Source organism: Phyllobates terribilis, unplaced genomic scaffold (assembly GCF_046119375.1).
Source record: "Phyllobates terribilis strain yellow unplaced genomic scaffold, ASM4611937v1 Scaffold_1__5_contigs__length_1240528914, whole genome shotgun sequence".
NCBI lineage: Eukaryota > Metazoa > Chordata > Amphibia > Anura > Dendrobatidae > Phyllobates > Phyllobates terribilis.
The window spans coordinates 360,035,899-360,042,377 of NW_027362761.1; the positions used below are offsets into that span (position 1 = coordinate 360,035,899).

At 48.1% G+C, this 6,479-nt stretch overlaps 1 protein-coding gene across 3 annotated transcripts in view; it reads right to left on the reverse strand.

The window, feature by feature from the left end:
* Window positions 1–4,657, reverse strand: part of CFAP251 (cilia and flagella associated protein 251) — a 112,202-nt gene extending 107,545 nt beyond the window's left edge. For 2 of the 3 annotated variants that reach the window (XM_073676266.1, XM_073676264.1), the window contains exon 1: window positions 4,508–4,657. The gene's annotated coding sequence lies outside the window, so the exon portion shown is untranslated. Of the gene's footprint in view, window positions 1–456; window positions 878–4,507 lie in introns of all 3 variants that reach the window. The other variant, XM_073676265.1, reaches the window with a different exon arrangement.
* Window positions 4,658–6,479: the final 1,822 nt, after the last annotated feature.

Below are 6,479 nucleotides of genomic sequence, written 5' to 3' on the forward strand. Positions count from 1 at the left end.
TAAACCAGACTAGGACTCCATGGTGACATATTTACAGACATTGTGTATGACAATATCATCCAAGATCGCAGCACAAAATTGCATGCAATATGAGAGAAATAATAGTAGAAAAGTGAAAGAGGATCTACAATTACAGTTGAAACCAGAAGTTTCCATACACTATATAAAAAGACACATATGCATGTTCTGCTCAATATCTGACATGAAATCAGAATAAACCTTTCCCGTTTTAGGTCAATTAGGATTACCATCATTTTTAATATTTGTCAAATGCCAGAATGATGAGAGAGAGAGAATGTTTTAAGGCATTTTTATTACTTACTGCAAAGTCAAAAGTTTACATACACTAAGATTACTATGCCTTTAAACAATTCTGGACTGCCCATATGATGTCATGTGTTTGGAAGCTTCTGATTTTCTGTTTTGAGGCAACATCTGAGTTAATTAGAGACCCACCTGTGGATGTATTTTAATGCACACCTGAAACACACTACTTCTTTGTGTAGCACAATGGGAAAGTCTAAAGAAATCAGCCAAGATATCAGGAAGAGAATTGTGAACTTGCACAAGTCTGGCTCACCCTTGGGTACAACTTCAAGATACCTGAAGGTGCCTCGTTCATCTGTACAAAAAAATTATACCCAAGAACAAACAAGATGGGAAGGTCCAGCCATCATACAGCTTAAGAAGGAGACAGGTTCTTTGTCCCAGAGATGAACGTACTTTGGTCCGATATGTGAATATCAATCCAAGGACAAAAGCAAAAGACCTTGTGAAGATGATGGCGGAAGCTGGTAAGATTGTATCAATATCCACGGTGAAACGAGTACTGTATCAACATGGGCTGGAAGGCCACTCTGACAGGAAGAAGCCATTACTCCAAAAGAAACATAAAAAAAGCCAGATTAATGTTTGCAAATGCACACAGGAATAAAGACCTTAATTTCTGGAGACATATCATGTAGTCTGATGAAACTAAAATTGCACTTTTTGGGCATAATGGCCATCTTTACGTTTGGAGGAAAAAGGGAGAAGCTTGGAAGCCTAAGAACACCATCCAAACTGTGAAACACGGAGGTGGCAGCATCATGTTGTGGGGTTGTATTGCTGGAGGAGGGACTGGTGCACTTCACAAAATAGATGGCATCATGAGAAAAGAAAATTATGTGGCAATACTGAAGTAACATCTCAAAATGTCAGCCAGAAAGATAAAGCTTGGGCAGAAATGGTTCTTCCAAATGGACAATGACCCGAAGCATATTGCCGAAATGGTAACAAAGTGGCTTAAGGATAACAAAGTCAATGTTTTGGAGTGGCCATCACAAAGCCCTGATCTCAATCCTATTGAAAATGTATGGGCAAAACTGAAAAGGCAGGTGCGAGCAAGGCGACCTACAAACCTGGATCAGTTACACCAGTATTGTGAGAAGCTTGTGGAAGGATATCCCAAACATTTGCTGCAAGTCATTTAGTTTAAGGTCAATGGTACCAAATACTAATGAAATGTATGTAACCTTTTGACTTTGCAGTAAGTAATAAAAATGCCTTAAAACATTCTCTTTCTCTCATTATTCAGGCATTTGGAAAATATTAAAAACTATGGTAATCCTAATTGACCTAAAACGGGAAAGGTTTATTCTGATTTCATGTCAGATATTGAGAAAAACATGAATATGTGTCTTTTTATATAGTGTATGTAAACTTCTGGTTTCAACTGTATATTTCTGGGATCATTACAAAATATCCAATGCTATATTTTACGATACATAATACTATACAGAGGTTTTTTTAAATTGTAAAATTGCAAACAGTTGACAACTCAAGTCAGATACAATGTCCCGCAATCCCATAGACGTGGGCAGTGTCGGACTGGTGTGCTAAGGGCCCAAAAGTAACATCAACTCCAGGGCCCCACTTTTCAGCTACATGCAAATATGACTTTATCCTCATTCACAAATTTCTATAGCAATAAAATGGATTGATTTTGGAAAAAAAAAAGATGCAGGCTTTGTCTGTACATAGTGAATCAAGTGTACTGTGCCAAGTACTGCTCATATAAGAAGGTGGTGACCCACTCCTGCATGGGGGCCCAGCGGAGGATTCTCCTGCTCTCCTGTGGGCCAGTTGGAGCATGGACACAGGGACTGCAGTTCTTGGGCGGCTGTACATATACATCTGTGTTTGGAACAACTTACTGCTGCGAGACGTTCTAGAGTGGCCTGAGCTCCAGACTGACGCAACCCTGGAAAAGCGATTACGAGTAGCAACCTCATCCATACCACCTAACATCACAGCCGCACCAAAGAGAAGCAGCTCCAGCCATCACATTAGGGGGAGTTAATTAAATGTTTGACCAAATATTGCAAGATAAATTTTAAGCCGATCAATTTGTATGGCCCCCGAATAATGGTATATTTATCCAGTTGGCCAGTTGGCCCCTTGGCAGAAAAACGTGCCCCATCCCTGCCCTAGACCATGCTTGGTTTCTGACTTGGCTGATAGCATATATGTACCAGTGAAGCTAGGGATGCCATTAGGGTGTCCATTAGGGTGTCTCCCAACCCTGCCATAGACAATCAGTGTATAGTACCAGACAATGCACATTGTTCTCTGCGGACCCCTGGACTGGTGATGCAGAATAAAACTTCTCAATTTTTCATCAAAACCACTGCTGGTGCTAAAGAGTTAATCATTGCTCGGCACCCTGCTCCCACCATGTCCTGCATCAACCACAGCAACAAGAAAAAGAATTAAAAAATAATAAATAAAACCATATTGATTCCCAGAGCCAATCACAGTTCTGCTATTTTCTGGACTCAATATTATAGGATGTCGGAAATATTCTCAATGATCTACATAAAGGAAATTGATTAAATTCACAAACACATTGTCAATATATGGAATAGCATCAATAACAAATAAAGGACAGAACAGCCAAACAGCCACTGCCCAAAACAGAAGCTTCACTGCCAGGGGGGTCTAGTGGAAAACTAGGAGCTCTCCCCTCACCGCTACTGAGGGTCGTGACATCACGAGTATAGGAGAACTGCAGCAGCCATGTATTACCCAGCCTGCAGGACACAGAGCGCAGGGCACAGAGGGCAGAGCAGGGTACAGGGCAGGACACAGAAGGCAGAGCACAGAGCACAGGGGGTAAGGCGTAGAGCAGGGCAGGGCACAGAGTGTAGGGCGTAGAGCAGGGCAGGGCACAGAGCGTAGGGCGTAGAGCGTAGGGCGTAGAGCAGGGCGCAAGGCAGGGCACAGGGGGCAGGGCAGGGTACAGGGCAGGACACAGAAGGAAGAGCACAGGGGGCAGGGTGCAGAGCAGGGCAGGGCACAGAGCGTAGGGTGTAGAGCCGGGCAGGGCAGGGCACAGGGGGCAGGGTGCAGAGCAGGACACAGAGCGCAGGGCACAGGGTGCAGAGCAGGACACAGAGTGCAGGGCACAGGGGGCAGGGTGCAGAGCAGGACACAGAGCGCAGGGCACAGGGGGCAGGGTGCAGAGCAGGACACAGAGCGCAGGGCAGGGCACAAAGCACAGGGCACAGGGGGCAGGGTGCAGAGCAGGACACAGAGCGCAGGGCACAGGGTGCAGAGCAGGACACAGAGTGCAGGGCACAGGGGGCAGGGTGCAGAGCAGGACACAGAGCGCAGGGCACAGGGGGCAGGGTGCAGAGCAGGACACAGAGCGCAGGGCAGGGCACAAAGCACAGGGCACAGGGGGCAGGGTGCAGAGCAGGACACAGAGCGCAGGGCACAGGGTGCAGAGCAGGACACAGAGTGCAGGGCACAGGGGGCAGGGTGCAGAGCAGGACACAGAGCGCAGGGCACAGGGTGCAGAGCAGGACACAGAGTGCAGGGCACAGGGGGCAGGGTGCAGAGCAGGACACAGAGCGCAGGGCACAGGGGGCAGGGTGCAGAGCAGGACACAGAGCGCAGGGCAGGGCACAAAGCACAGGGCACAGGGGGCAGGGTGCAGAGCAGGACACAGAGCGCAGGGCACAGGGGGCAGGGTGCAGAGCAGGACACAGAGCGCAGGGCAGGGCACAAAGCACAGGGCACAGGGGGCAGGGTGCAGAGCAGGACACAGAGCGCAGGGCACAGGGGGCAGGGTGCAGAGCAGGACACAGAGCGCAGGGCAGGGCACAAAGCACAGGGCACAGAGTGCATGGCACAGGGCAGGGCGTAGTGCAGGGCACAGGACACAGGGCAGGGCACAGAGGGCAGGACGCAGAGGGCAGGGCACAGAGGGCAGGACGCAGAGGGCAGGACACAGAGGGCAGGGCGCAGAGCAGGGCACTGGGTGGCAAGGAGCAGGGGACAGAGCACAGGGCAGGATACAGGGGACAGAGCACAGGGCACAGGACAGAGGACGCAGGGGACAGAGCGCAGGGCACAGAGGGCAGGACGCAGGACACGGGACAGAGAGTCGGACAGAGGGCAGGACGCAGAGCGCACCGGGCAGAAGCTGTGGGAAATCAGCACATAGCTCCGTATCACGTCCTACCTGCAGAGCAGCAGCCCGCACGCAGCCTCCGCTGCCTAGCAACCGAGCAGTAAACTACGCCGAGTTCCCATGGCGACACGGAAGTCACCAGTTGGCCGCGTCGTAATTCCTGCTCTGCTTCGCACAGGATTGCGGGAGGGAGGTGGGTGTCGGTGATTTCTTTCGGTATTGTGCCTGCGGGGAGATGTAGAGAAAATGAACCGGCTTCATATGTGCAGGCCTCTCACACCATGAACTGTATATACTGTATACCCTGCAAGAGCAAGTGCAGACGCCAAAGGACTGCTGGGAATAGTAGTTCTACAACCAGCTGGATAGCGATCACTGCTGTACTGGAACGTCTTGGGTTTATAAGCGGTCATCCAATGGCCGTCAGCTATCCATTCTGATAGATGACAGGTAGTGCTCATGTGTGTCCTGTGCTCCAGACCAGGGCTCTGACTCCCCCGGTGAATCTGGCAGTGACTGCCGCGGTCCTAGCGGGATAAGATGATGTTTTCAGTGATACCATTTTTTAATACGACTTTCTGATCACTTTTATTCCATTTTTTGTGTATCATGATAGTGAAAAGCGACATTTTCGGTGTTTTTTAATGTTTTTTTTACTTAGTCCCTATATGGGACTTTAACTTTTACTTCCCGATCACTGATCTAATGTCCTGGAAGGCTCTTGTGCTGCAGAATATTAGATCAGTCAGTATTACAAGGACACCACGCCTGGTAGACCCGGCTTACAGGCCACCATAGCGGACTAACCTGAAGGCCATGAATTGGCCTCGGATTGCCATGGCAAGTACTGGACCCACGCAGGGTGCCAATAGGCTTAGAGAGGGAGCCCTCTTCCTCAACCATGTAGACACCGGTTACTATTGACAGCAGTATCTATGGGGTTAAACGGCCACAAATGGTGCTAGTGGTTAGCACTGCAGCCTTGCAGCGCTGGGGTCCTGGGTTCAAATCCCACCAAGGACAACATCTGCAAGGAGTTTGTATGTTCTCCCCGTGTATGTGTGGGTTTCCTCCGGGTTCTCCGGTTTCCTCCCACACTCCGAATATATACTGATAGGGAATCTAGATTGTGAGCCCCAATGGGGACAGTGATAATAATGTCTGTAAAGCTCTATGGAATTAATGGCGCTATATAAGTGAGTAAAATAAATAAATAGTACTGATTATGGCCATTGCAGCATGGTGACAGCTTTGATATACAGCTGATAATGTTGCCAGCGCCATCATCATGCTGTACATGTAAGGTGTTTTCTGGGAAGTGACCTTCCACTGTGCTGTAAATGTAAGGTGGATGTCGGGAAGGGGTTAAAAAAAATCCTTCTCAAAGTAACCTACCACCAGCCTCCCCTCAGACACACAGTGGGCCAGCTTGATGTCAGTAAAGGTGTCGGCGATCCCCTCCTCCAGCTTGCTGTCCCTAGGACGACTGGGAAGCACCGATGCCTTACTACCTGCGTCTTTGAGACCCCTGGTTGGAGACCACTGCACTAGAGTCTGTGGAGGGAATTTATCTTTCCTCTTGTACTGGTGTTTTTATATATTTTATACCTTTTTCGGGAGTTCCTTCTCATCAATCATGTTTATGTTGCCTTTGTGCCGCTCTTTTTTGCTTCTGCGCCATGATCACTTTTTTTTTGTGCAAATGATCTACTCCTTAGCTTGTAAGGAGTAGATCATTTATTAGATCTGACTTTGAGAGGTTGCACATTTTTTGAGCAATGCCACTCTACAAATATTAAATGTTTTCTTTATGTTAAAGTAAAACAATCAGCACTCAATGGGAGAGGGGGTAGAGATTGCACAATGTCTGAGCTCCATACTATGGGGGTCATCTAATGAGAAAAAATGAGACATTATATATCCTGCTGACAGTGGGGTCTAGAACTATATAGACAGTATACATAATTTAGCCTCACCTAGCCACCAGTAGAATGGATATGATACAAAGTCGTCAAAATGAAAT